Below are 13453 nucleotides of genomic sequence, written 5' to 3' on the forward strand. Positions count from 1 at the left end.
CTGATTCCATCAGGTATAGGATGTCTGTGTGTCTGTCCATAAATTTCTTATATTGGGTCAAGAAAGCTCATCATAAATCAGAATATATGCCCATGTATAGATTCTGCTTGGTGTGCATGAACAACCTCTATAAAAGCCAAGAGGATAGACCAGAAGAGATGCAGAGAAGACCTCAGAAGTTCCATCCAGTGGTAAGAGCCTGTGCTGACTGTGACTGAAAGGCATTTTATCATCATCACTTATGCATCTGTACTTAAAGTAATTGTATTTTTATTTATGTTAATACATTTTAATGAATTTATTTATTTATTTATTTTAATTCAAGGGTAGTGAAAATTTCATCTGGTCTCTCAGGACAAAAGGCAAGTGAGTTTGATTCAGTGTGTGGATTAGGGTAGAAGAAAACAGTTGTTATAGTCTGTATCATAGATGAAAACTGGTGAAGCATGCTGCTTTTAAAAACTTATGTAATTTATTTACAAACAAATATGTTTAAATGTATTAGTACGATTAATTTAAGGATTTTAGGGGCCAAGCATAGGCACCTATTGTATTTATTTATTTATTTATTTATTTATTGTTATTATATTCTGTTTTTCTTCTTCCACTTTTGAGTCTATAAGAGCCCACAGAACCTCTTGTGTGAAAGTTATACAAATTTGGCACAAACATAGAGGACAGTCTGAACATGAAACACTGCAAATGTGGAGTCTCTAACTCAAACCCCCTATAGCATCACAAACTGTCCATACTTGCATTCATGCTAATAACTTTACAACTGTAAGAAACAAGAAAAATCTTAACTCATGCTGAATCGATTGCTCCCTCTGACCTGATTTTCTGTCTTGATATACTGTATACATGTATGTCAACTATTTATGTGCATATAAATATAAGTGGCCATAACTCTTAAATTAAATGAAATATTTTCATCAGATTTGACACATTTCTTTTGAAACAGAAAAAGAAGCATTAATGAGTACACACATGTAATTTAATGTCTGTTCCATTCATACTCGTAGCCGGAGGATACTCGAGCAGAAAGTCCATAAGTGAGACTCATAATCGACAGTGAGAATCTCTGTGTTGAACTGAAACTTCATATATACCACAATTCATATTGTACTGTATGCTGTCCCCTGACAACAGCATATCTGTTTCATCACCAGAAAGACGTATTCAGTCGACATTTTTGCCTTTAATGGGCCCCTTACCTGCTTCTTGCTTGCTATCTAAATGTTTATCTAGTATTGTTTTATGTGTCTGTATTCATGTGTAAGCCTAAACTTAGGAATATGTCTCTTTCCTAACACAATTCATGTGTTTCATTTCATGAGTATTGCCTTTGTTGTTACATGGAATATTTATGAAAGTTTTAATGGATAATTTTATCTTTTCACTCTTTAGTAAGCCGCCACCATGAGTACGGACGCGGAGATGGCCGCTTATGGCAAGGCTTCGATTTACCTTCGTAAGCCTGAGAAGGAGAGAATCGAGGCTCAGAACAAACCATTTGATGCCAAGACTGCCTGCTATGTGGCTGATGTCAAAGAGTTGTACCTCAAGGGAACAATCAAGAGCAAAGAGGGTGGCAAAGTCACAGTTGTTTTGCTTGACACTAAGGAGGTGAGTTTTAATTTCCATTTCATGTAGATGCTCATTAAATTACTTGTTACGTTGTTTTCTTTTATACCTAATTTGTAAAAATTAATAGGAGAGAATTGCTAAGGAAGAAGATGTCTACCCAATGAATCCTCCCAAGTATGACAAGATTGAGGACATGGCCATGATGACCCATCTCAATGAAGCCTCTGTGCTGTATAACCTCAAAGAGCGTTATGCTGCATGGATGATCTACGTAGGTTCTGAAACAACATAAAACAGCATTTAAGTTCATTTTGTCTGTGTTGTTGCAATCTGACCACTTCTCTACTCATTTCAGACCTACTCTGGACTCTTCTGCGCAACTGTGAACCCCTACAAGATGCTTCCAGTGTATGATCCAGAAGTGGTGACTGCTTACAGAGGCAAAAAGCGTATGGAGGCCCCACCCCACATCTTCTCTGTCTCTGACAATGCCTATCAGTTTATGCAGACTGGTAAGACATTATGGTATTGAATTATATAGAATTCATTAAGGTGAATTAGATGATGCTGTTAATATAAGAAGTATTTACTGGATATTTTACAAATTACAATCAACAGATAGAGAAAACCAGTCTGTCCTGATTACGTAAGTATTTTCATTTAATCTCAGACCATGACAAAAATTAAAAATTGAACGTATAATGTAGATGGCAAATCTTTATGGAGATATTTACAAAATAGAAATGAACTTCTGAATATACTTTGAAAAGTCTACATGTCTTTTAATCTTCTGTTTTCTAATCTCTCATAAACCAGTGGAGAATCCGGTGCTGGAAAGACTGTGAACACCAAACGTGTCATCCAGTACTTTGCCACAGTTGCAGTATCAGGTGGTGAAAAGAAGAAAGAGGGTAAAATAAAGGTACTGTATGAGATACAAAACTATGTCATATATATTATTTTGAAAGATGTTGATTTACACAAACTATATGATATGTGAATTTGTGAAATGCCTGCAAACAGTCTTTAAATAACTTAATTAATATTAAATAACTAAAAATACCCTTCAAACATCTCAGGGCTCTCTTGAGGACCAGATCATTGCTGCCAACCCTCTGCTTGAGGCTTATGGTAATGCCAAGACTGTGAGAAATGACAACTCCTCTCGTTTTGTAAGTTAACCACTGTTTATTTACAGTACAGATGGTCAGTTGGTTAAATTTTTCTATACAGAGTTTTCTATAAAGAGATTATTATTATTTATGTATTATGCTATTTTGTTTTAAACAGGGTAAATTTATCAGAATTCACTTCGGTACTTCTGGAAAACTGGCTAGTGCTGACATTGAGACATGTAGGTGGACATGATTTCATTGATCCATCCTGCACATTTGTCTTTGTCTGTCACTCTTCAGATGATTGTGACTCAAGTACATTCTCTCAACAGATCTGCTGGAGAAGTCTAGAGTGTCATTCCAGCTTCCAGATGAGAGAGGCTACCACATCTTCTACCAGATGATGACCAACCATAAGCCTGAGCTGATTGGTAGGTGCACATATTTCATTCAGTGTTTCAATGCCAGATAAAATTGTAAGATGCTCTTTCATGAATGCTGTGTATTTTACAGAAATGACGCTCATCACCACCAACCCCTATGACTTCCCCATGTGCAGTCAGGGTCAGATCACAGTGGCCAGCATTGATGATAAAGAGGAGCTGGATGCTACTGATGTGAGTCATTGCTGTTTAAATATATTGAATTATTCTATATAAATATGGCAAATCATAAATCTCATTCTTCTCTGTAATTTACAGAGTGCTATTGACATTCTGGGTTTTACTAACGAGGAGAAAATGGGCATCTACAAGTTCACTGGAGCTGTGCTTCATCATGGTAACATGAAGTTCAAACAGAAGCAGCGTGAGGAGCAGGCTGAGCCTGATGGCAATGAGGGTGAGACTTGTGTGCTTTTTGCAATGTATCTTCAGACCAGTCTTAGTGCTTCCTGGCCTTTAAAATATCAATAAATCTAAAAATAAAAGTGAAAGTACCTGGTGCCTGATTTATTATAATTTTACACATACACAAAAGACTCTATAGAGCTAAGACAATTTATTTTAAAATGTATTTAACAGAGGCTGACAAAATCGCCTACCTTCTGGGTTTGAACTCTGCTGAAATGCTAAAGGGTTTGTGCTACCCCAGAGTCAAGGTCGGAAATGAGTTTGTGACCAAAGGCCAGACCGTGCCACAGGTATAGTAACATTTCCAGCATGTCCATGTGTTCAACCTAAAAATCTGGCTAATTATTGCAGGAGCAGAATTAAATATCTATTCTACAGGTGTACAACTCTGTTAGCGCCTTGGCCAAATCTATCTATGAGAGGATGTTCTTGTGGATGGTCATTCGGATCAACCAGATGTTGGACACAAAACAACAAAGAAATTTCTACATTGGTGTGCTGGATATTGCTGGCTTTGAGATCTTTGATGTAAGAATGATTATTTTATTTATTTTTATGTCAAATTGAATCCTATTCAGAAGTCAGTAAATGTTTCTGTTATTTTTTCCTCCAGTACAACAGCATGGAGCAGCTGTGCATCAACTTCACCAATGAGAAACTGCAACAGTTTTTCAACCACCACATGTTTGTGCTGGAACAAGAGGAGTACAAGAAGGAGGGCATTGTTTGGGAGTTCATTGACTTCGGAATGGACTTGGCTTCTTGCATTGAGCTCATTGAGAAGGTTTTTAATGGTTTATGAATTTATTCATTGCCATAGTCTATTCTTAAAATGTCATATTTTTCTTTTGTAATAAACAACATCTTTTATAAACAGCCCATGGGTATCTTCTCCATCCTTGAAGAGGAGTGCATGTTCCCCAAGGCTTCAGACACTTCCTTCAAGAACAAGCTGTATGATCAGCATCTTGGCAAAAACAATGCTTTCCAGAAACCAAAGCCTGCCAAAGGCAAGGCTGAAGCCCACTTCTCCCTGGTTCACTACGCTGGAACTGTGGACTACAACATCACTGGCTGGTTGGACAAGAACAAGGATCCATTGAATGAATCTGTTCTGCAGCTGTACCAGAAGTCTTCTAACAAACTGCTGGCTTCTCTCTACCCAGCTGTCGTTGAGGGTAAAGAGAAAAAAAAAAAAAAAACAATTTCACCAAGCTTCTTTTTTTTTTTTTTTTTTTTTTCTCTTGTTTTTGCATTTATACATGTTGCTTTATATTTGTATCTCAATAGATACTACTAAAAAGGGAGGCAAGAAGAAGGGTGGTTCCATGCAGACTGTGTCCTCCCAGTTCAGGGTATGTATAAAGATGACATCACAGCAATATTGCTGTACTTGAGGGGAAAAAAAAGAAAAGAAATATAAAGCATGCCAACCCTTTTCTATTCTCCACAGGAGAACTTGGGCAAACTCATGACCAACTTGAGGAGCACTCACCCTCACTTTGTGCGCTGTCTGATTCCTAATGAGTCCAAGACTCCAGGTAAAGTATTAAAAGGCTTAAGATATACAAAGTTCTGCCATGAAACTCTAGATGGCACAGGCTAGTAGGTCCTTTAAATCAACCTGCTCGTGATCACATCATTATCTATAGGGTACAGCTGATTGGTTCCTACTGTATCAGCAGCCAATAAGCTTGCGTGCTCAACCTTCAAAATATTTTGGTAGCATTGCCTTAGCAGCGCTTCAGAAACCCTCAACCTTCCCCAGCTCCACCTGTAGCTGATCTGCTGGGGGTAATTAATGTACGCTATATTGTACAGCAGCAGCATCTCTTACTTGCTCACAGTAGCGTGTCGTGTATGTATTGGCAGTAACAAGTCCCGTACTTGCTCTGCAGCAGCAGCAGCAGTAACCTACAGCAGCAGCAGCAATAAAAGCAGCAGCAGCAGCATAGCAGATCTATTCCGCCAAGACCAAACATACCAAATTCATGGCATAAACTGTTCTTTATAGGTCTCATGGAGAACTTCCTGGTTATCCACCAGCTGAGGTGTAATGGTGTACTGGAGGGTATCAGAATCTGCAGAAAGGGCTTCCCCAGCAGAATCCAATACGGTGACTTTAAGCAGAGGTAAATTAGACCACATGAAAATACCATTTCCTGCAGGAGGCTCCTATTGAAAAGACATGAAGTATTTTGATCAATTTTCCACAGATACAAGGTGCTGAATGCCGGTGTTATCCCTGAAGGACAGTTTATGGATAACAAGAAGGCCAGTGAGAAACTCCTGGGATCCATCGACGTCGATCATGACGAGTACAGATTTGGACACACAAAGGTTCATATTCAGCAGTGAACTTTCAAAGATTCACTGATTATGATCATCTAGCCTATACAGGCTAAATCAATATCTTTTGATTTATTGTTTTACATAAATTCAGGTGTTCTTTAAAGCTGGTCTTCTGGGTACTCTTGAGGAGATGCGTGATGAGAAACTGGCTGCTCTGGTCACAATGACTCAGGCTCTCTGCCGTGGCTACGTGATGAGGAAGGAATATGTGAAAATGACGGAGAGGAGGTGAGTATTGTCATGAGTAAAGATGACATCAATGATAACTGTGTAAACAGTAAATAATGATAATTGAATTATTCACAGGGAGTCCATTTACACTATTCAATACAACATCCGCTCATTCATGAATGTCAAACACTGGCCATGGATGAAAGTTTACTACAAGATTAAGCCTCTGCTGAAGAGTGCTGAGACTGAGAAGGAGCTGTCAGGCATGAAAGAGGAATTTGAAAAATGCAAAGAAGCTTTGGCTAAGTCTGAGGCCAAAAAGAAGGAGCTTGAAGAGAAGATGGTATCACTGCTGCAAGAGAAAAATGATCTGCAGCTGCAAGTAGCATCTGTGAGTATTTTTACTTGAATTGACTGAATTTTGGCTCCATTAAAATGAGCAATGTGGTTTCCAACGAAATGGCAATCTATTTTACTAACAGGAATCTGAGAATCTCTCAGATGCCGAGGAGAGGTGTGAGGGTCTGATCAAGAGCAAAATCCAGCTTGAAGGTAAACTCAAAGAGACAACTGAAAGACTGGAGGATGAGGAAGAAATCAATGCTGAACTGACAGCCAAGAAGAGGAAACTGGAGGATGAGTGCTCTGAGCTGAAGAAAGACATTGATGACCTGGAGCTCACCTTGGCTAAAGTGGAGAAGGAGAAACATGCCACTGAGAATAAGGTTGGAGACTGAGTTGGTTTAAAATTAGATTTAATCTCTGTCTTATATATTGATATAGAACATAAATTGTAAAATATAAGCTCACTTGAAACTAAAAAATCACACAGGTCAAGAACTTGACTGAGGAAATGACATCTCAGGATGAGAGCCTTGCCAAGCTTACAAAGGAGAAGAAAGCCCTCCAAGAGGCACATCAGCAGACACTGGATGATCTTCAGGCCGAGGAGGACAAAGTCAACTCCCTGACCAAATCCAAGACAAAACTTGAGCAGCAAGTTGATGATGTGAGTTGATTATGTAAATTAATTATTTTAAATGATGTTTTATTAACAAAGTTCGGGAAGAGCACGTTCAGATAATTAACCTAATTAACACGAGAGGAGCGCATTCAGTTAATCAACTCAGTTAATGATGAGAGGTATATATACAGCATACTTACCTCTGTTCGTTGACAGTTTACCAGCATCCCTGCACCACCCCATCTCCTCACTTCTAGTTCTAACCATTCTTATCACAACCGGGGGGAGTTCTCTAGGTTCAGGCCAAACTTCAAGCTCGGAGCCCTCTCATATTTTATATATAATTTTCCTGTAGCTTGAGGGTTCCCTTGAACAAGAGAAGAAGCTCCGCATGGACCTGGAGAGAGCCAAGAGAAAGCTTGAAGGAGACCTGAAATTATCACAAGAGTCCGTCATGGACCTGGAGAATGAAAAGCAGCAATCTGATGAGAAAATAAAAAAGTAATTAAAGCATGAAATCTTTAAAAACATTGAAAACTTTTATTGTTATTGTTTTTTTTACAAACTACTTATTGTTGAACACCCACAGGAAAGACTTTGAAACAAGCCAGCTGCTTAGCAAGATAGAAGATGAACAATCTCTGGGTGCTCAACTCCAAAAGAAGATCAAGGAGCTTCAGGTATTTTGAGATTTTTTTCAAACATTATGATCATTATGATCAAATACATTATCACCCAAAATCTAATGAAGTACTGTCCACCGTAGGCTCGCATTGAGGAACTGGAGGAAGAGATTGAGGCTGAGCGTGCTGCTCGTGCCAAGGTTGAGAAACAGAGAGCTGATCTCTCCAGGGAACTTGAGGAGATCAGTGAGAGGCTTGAGGAGGCTGGAGGAGCCAATTCTGCTCAGATCGAGATGAATAAGAAGCGTGAAGCTGAATTCCAGAAGCTGCGTCGTGATCTTGAAGAGTCCACCCTCCAGCATGAAGCTACTGCTGCTGCCCTCCGCAAGAAGCAGGCAGACAGTGTGGCCGAGCTGGGAGAGCAAATCGACAACCTGCAGCGTGTCAAGCAGAAGCTTGAGAAAGAGAAGAGTGAATACAAAATGGAGATTGATGATCTTTCCAGCAACATGGAAGCTGTTGCCAAAGCAAAGGTTGGGAAATATTCTGAAGAATATATGTGACCCGTACTTGCAAAATGATTCGGAATGCGCACAGGCTAATTACGAGCTACAGGCAAAACAAGTGAAAAATTACGATTTAGGTCAAATTTGAGGTTTTTACAAGTTTTTCCTTTGCTGGCTTCTTGACGACTGGTACTTCCCCTCAGCACAAGTATGGTATTATTGTAAAGTGGAGCATTCCATCTTTGTGACTAATCATAGCGAATTCTTGATTGCATGAGTCTGAACCAATGAAATGTGATTTTCAAACTCATGCAAAATGATCTTACTTGCGCTGACTGACAGATCCAAAGCATGAGCACAAAGATGCCTCTCAGACTGCGCATACACATGTACACAGATTTACAGTATTTAAAATTATCTGTCTTCGCGTGTATTCACGCAAACATTATCTGTTATGTCTTAAGTAAACGTTTGGTTTACTGTTGGGGAAAAACATCTGATGTGTAACATTATATTAGATCAGTGTTAAGACAGTAGGTCTTAATATATAGGCTGTCTGTCTCATTAACGTTAATCAAACAATTGCGGTATCATGGAAAAAAAAGTTGAATATATATTTTTCCGATAGATGTGGGTTTTGACTTGGTGTGTGCCAAATTTGGTGGTATTACCAGGGATTTTAAGATATGTTTGCTAGGTGATTTTGTTTTGGAACCTTCAGAAAACTTTAACTAGCTTTTTCTCAAAATTAACTTTGCTGACTCTAACGACTTCAAATAGGTGTAGCTAAGTCCTTTTTTGTCTGTTTCCAAGAAATCATACATCATTTTGAAGTTTTTTTAATAGAGATTAGAACAATAACTCATTTTTGAAAATGTGCTCATTATGACTCATTTTGCCAGCACGGGTCACATATAACAAGTCTTTAAGTTTTTTCAAATATCTAATGAGTTTTGTATTTACAGGGCAATCTTGAGAAGATGTGCCGCACACTTGAGGACCAACTTAGTGAAATTAAGTCCAAGAATGATGAGAACAGTCGCCAGATAAATGATCTCAGTGCCCAAAGAGCAAGATTTCAAACTGAAAATGGTAACTAATGACAAATTGTGACCAATCATGAACAAATCAATATTATATCAAAAGTAATTAATGTCAATAATTAACAATAATCAATAATAAACAATAATCATAAAAAAATAATAAACAATAACAGTGTATTAAGATTATTCACCAGTGAATTTCTGACTGTAACAAAGTCTTATTAGAGGACTTTTTTTTAATGTTGACTGATAAAATCTTGCATCCATTTGTTTTGAAATGAACTGATAGAGACAGCACAATCTGACACAGTGAATCTGAAACTATACAGGTGAATTTGGCCGTCAGCTGGAGGAGAAGGAAGCTCTAGTTTCTCAGCTCACCAGAGGCAAACAAGCTTTCACTCAGCAAATTGAGGAGCTTAAGAGGCATATTGAAGAAGAGGTTAAGGTAATACAGCATAATCAATACATACACATACTTGTTAATTAAAATACTGTAGAGACAAGCTAATATTATGTGACTTTGTCTTCAAGGCTAAGAATGCACTGGCCCATGCTGTACAATCAGCCCGTCATGACTGTGACCTGCTCCGTGAGCAGTTTGAGGAAGAGCAGGAGGCAAAGGCTGAGCTGCAGCGGGGAATGTCAAAGGCCAACAGCGAGGTTGCTCAATGGAGAACCAAATATGAAACTGATGCCATTCAGCGCACTGAGGAGCTTGAAGAGTCCAAGTATGTATATTATTGCATAATAAATATTCCCAATTCTCACAGCTATATTATAGATTAGAATTCAGAATCATGTGTATTACTTAACAGGAAGAAGCTGGCTCAGCGTCTGCAAGATGCAGAGGAACAAGTTGAGGCAGTGAACTCCAAATGTGCGTCTCTGGAGAAGACCAAACAGAGACTCCAGGCTGAGGTGGAAGACCTCATGATTGATGTGGAGAGAGCCAATGGTTTGGCTGCTAACCTTGACAAGAAGCAGAAGAACTTTGACAAGGTAAACAATTTTAGTCATATGATATTCTCTTTGTAAAGTATTGCTGGAATGGGCTGTGTTCATCATTTTTTTAAATAAACTCAATCCTGAAATATCTCCACCAAAGGTCCTGGCAGAATGGAAGCAGAAATATGAGGAAGGTCAGGCAGAGCTGGAAGGTGCCCAGAAAGAGGCTCGTTCACTCAGCACTGAGCTGTTCAAGATGAAGAACTCCTATGAAGAAAGTCTGGATCAACTGGAGACCCTCAAGAGAGAGAACAAGAATCTACAGCGTAAGAATGAAACCGTCAAATTAGAAAAAATCTTTAATGTTCTAATTCTCAGTGAGCATTAAAGAGTAAGCACATATGATTAATGAATGTTTATTATGATAAAGATTATATTTTTTTTTCTTTCTATAGAGGAGATTTCAGATCTGACAGAGCAGTTAAGTGAGACTGGGAAAGGCATCCATGAGCTGGAAAAAGCCAAGAAGACAGTGGAGACTGAGAAGGCAGAGATTCAGACCGCCCTGGAGGAGGCTGAAGTAAGTATCTGAAGATCAATATGGAATTCTTACTAGAACCATTATAATATATAATATATTATATATATTATATATAATATATTATAATATTATAATATATTATATATATTGTTAATATATATTTTCATTTTGATATTTAAATGCAGTTTTTATATTTCATAGGGCACCCTGGAGCATGAGGAGTCCAAGATTCTTCGTGTCCAGCTTGAGCTAAACCAGGTCAAAAGTGAGATTGACAGGAAGCTTGCAGAGAAGGATGAGGAGATGGAGCAGATCAAGAGGAACAGCCAGAGAGTCATTGAATCCATGCAGAGCACTCTGGACTCTGAAGTTAGGAGTAGGAATGATGCTCTGAGAATCAAGAAGAAGATGGAGGGAGACCTTAATGAGATGGAGATTCAGCTGAGCCATGCCAATCGCCAGGCTGCTGAGGCCCAGAAACAGCTCAGGAACGTTCAGGGACAACTTAAGGTATGTAACTTCTGTTTGATTTCAGGATGTATTAATATTTTAATCTAACCTATGTTAAGTAAAGGCCAACAGAAAACACATTAAAAGCTTATTGTAAAGTTTCCGTTTATGTGCAGGATGCCCAACTGCACCTTGATGATGCTGTGAGAGGACAGGAAGACATGAAGGAGCAGGTGGCCATGGTGGAGCGCAGAAACGCTCTGATGCAGTCTGAGATTGAGGAGCTGAGAGCTGCTCTAGAGCAGACAGAGAGAGGCCGCAAAGTGGCTGAACAAGAGCTGGTGGATATCAGTGAGCGTGTTGGGCTGCTGCACTCTCAGGTAAGTGCATATTATTTCCCTGAAATTAAGAAAATTGAGAGCATCATGCAAAATGTTCATACTGTTGCCTATCATTTTGTAGAACACAAGTCTCCTGAACACCAAGAAGAAGCTTGAGGCTGACCTTGTTCATGTCCAGAGTGAAGTTGATGACACTGTACAGGAAGCCAGAAATGCAGAGGAGAAGGCCAAGAAGGCCATTACTGATGTGAGTAACAGTAGCAGCCAAATGTTTCACCAAGACATGTGTGTACTTAAAAAATGTGGATCTAATGAATTTCTGCATTCATGCAAAAGGCTGCATTGATGGCAGAAGAGCTCAAGAAGGAGCAGGACACCAGTTCTCACCTTGAGAGGATGAAGAAGAATCTGGAGGTCACAGTGAAAGACCTGCAGCACCGTCTGGATGAGGCTGAGAATCTGGCCATGAAGGGAGGAAAGAAACAACTCCAGAAACTGGAGTCCAGAGTAAGCATCTTTATAGTTATGATGTGGGCAATGTGAAGTTACATTATGTTACATTATGAATGAATTGTTTAATTAAAAATAATCTTTACTATAGGTTCGTGAGCTTGAGACTGAAGTTGAAGCAGAGCAGAGACGTGGAGCTGATGCTGTTAAGGGTGTCCGCAAATATGAGAGGAGAGTGAAAGAGCTCACTTATCAGGTATGACTGTATTTCTCATAAGTTCATTCAGACAAAAGAGTCCATATAATATTGTATGTACTGACAATACCTATTTTTTTAGTGAAGGATCAAGACTTAATCTAGTAAATATGTGTATTTTTTGAAGACTGACGAGGACAAGAAGAACGTCGCCAGACTCCAGGATCTGGTTGACAAACTGCAGCTGAAGGTCAAAGCCTACAAGAGGCAGTCTGAAGAGGCGGTATGTAAAACCAAATAGAATGTGTTGACTGTATTTATTTATATGTGAATGCTAATTTGATTATACATGAACCATATATATAAACCTTTAGGAGGAGCAAGCCAATGGTTACCTGTCCAAGTTGAGGAAGGTGCAGCATGAGCTGGAAGAGGCTGAGGAGCGTGCTGACATTTCTGAGTCTCAGGTCAACAAGCTCAGAGTTAAGAGCCGTGATGCTGGAAAGGTTAGACTCAGTAGATGAGTTTTTTTTATTATTCAAATTGTTTATCTAAATACATGAAGTACCTCTTAGCAGAAGTATAGTGGAACTATAATAATTGCATTTTGCTGATGTTACATGTCCTGTATGACATTTGCACATCTGTATTATCTTCATTAAGTAAAGTGGAGCTCATTTTTGTTAATAAGGCTGTTTGCCTCTTCCTTTTTTCCCAGGTCAAAGAAGAATGAATCTTTAAAACTTGAAAGGAAAACTTTACTGAAGTCATATAATATGATTGTTTAATGTAGAAGTACTTTCTTAATAAACCTGTATATTTCAGCAAATAATAAGACTTTGTGTGATTTTTCAAGATTTTTCAAGATACACTTATAATTCACACTATAAGAGTGCTGATTATCAAGTGTCTTAAAGGTTCCATAAAAGTTAAAAAGGTTCCATAAAATTTAATTCTCATCTTCACTGTTTGCATTCGCACAAACATTTCTCCTATAAAGTTTCCACCCTGGATTGATGTTATCTTGCTCAAACAATTTTAGAAAATACTCTACTCAACATTGTAGTTTAAAATAGTATTCTGAGTCTTAAACAGTTAAACCTCAATGCTATTCAAATGAACACTTAACACCATTACAAAAATCAGACCATACAGTACCTATCTGAATATACTGTAAAGCTTAAAACTGGACTACTGCAGTGTTCTGTGAACCAGCCTTCCAGTTAGCACAATTAAGCCTCTACAGATGTATCACGCACCGCTCACATACCAAGCACTGAATGATCCAGAGATGGCTCAGTTGTCACGATCACTG

General features: G+C 38.6%; 1 pseudogene; it reads left to right on the top strand.

Annotated features, from left to right (window-relative positions):
• Window positions 1-325: 325 nt before the first annotated feature.
• Window positions 326-13453, top strand: part of LOC127512399 (myosin heavy chain, fast skeletal muscle-like) — a 36986-nt pseudogene continuing 23858 nt past the window's right edge.

This window comes from Ctenopharyngodon idella, chromosome 5, assembly GCF_019924925.1.
Source record: "Ctenopharyngodon idella isolate HZGC_01 chromosome 5, HZGC01, whole genome shotgun sequence".
NCBI classification, from domain to species: Eukaryota; Metazoa; Chordata; class Actinopteri; order Cypriniformes; family Xenocyprididae; genus Ctenopharyngodon; species Ctenopharyngodon idella.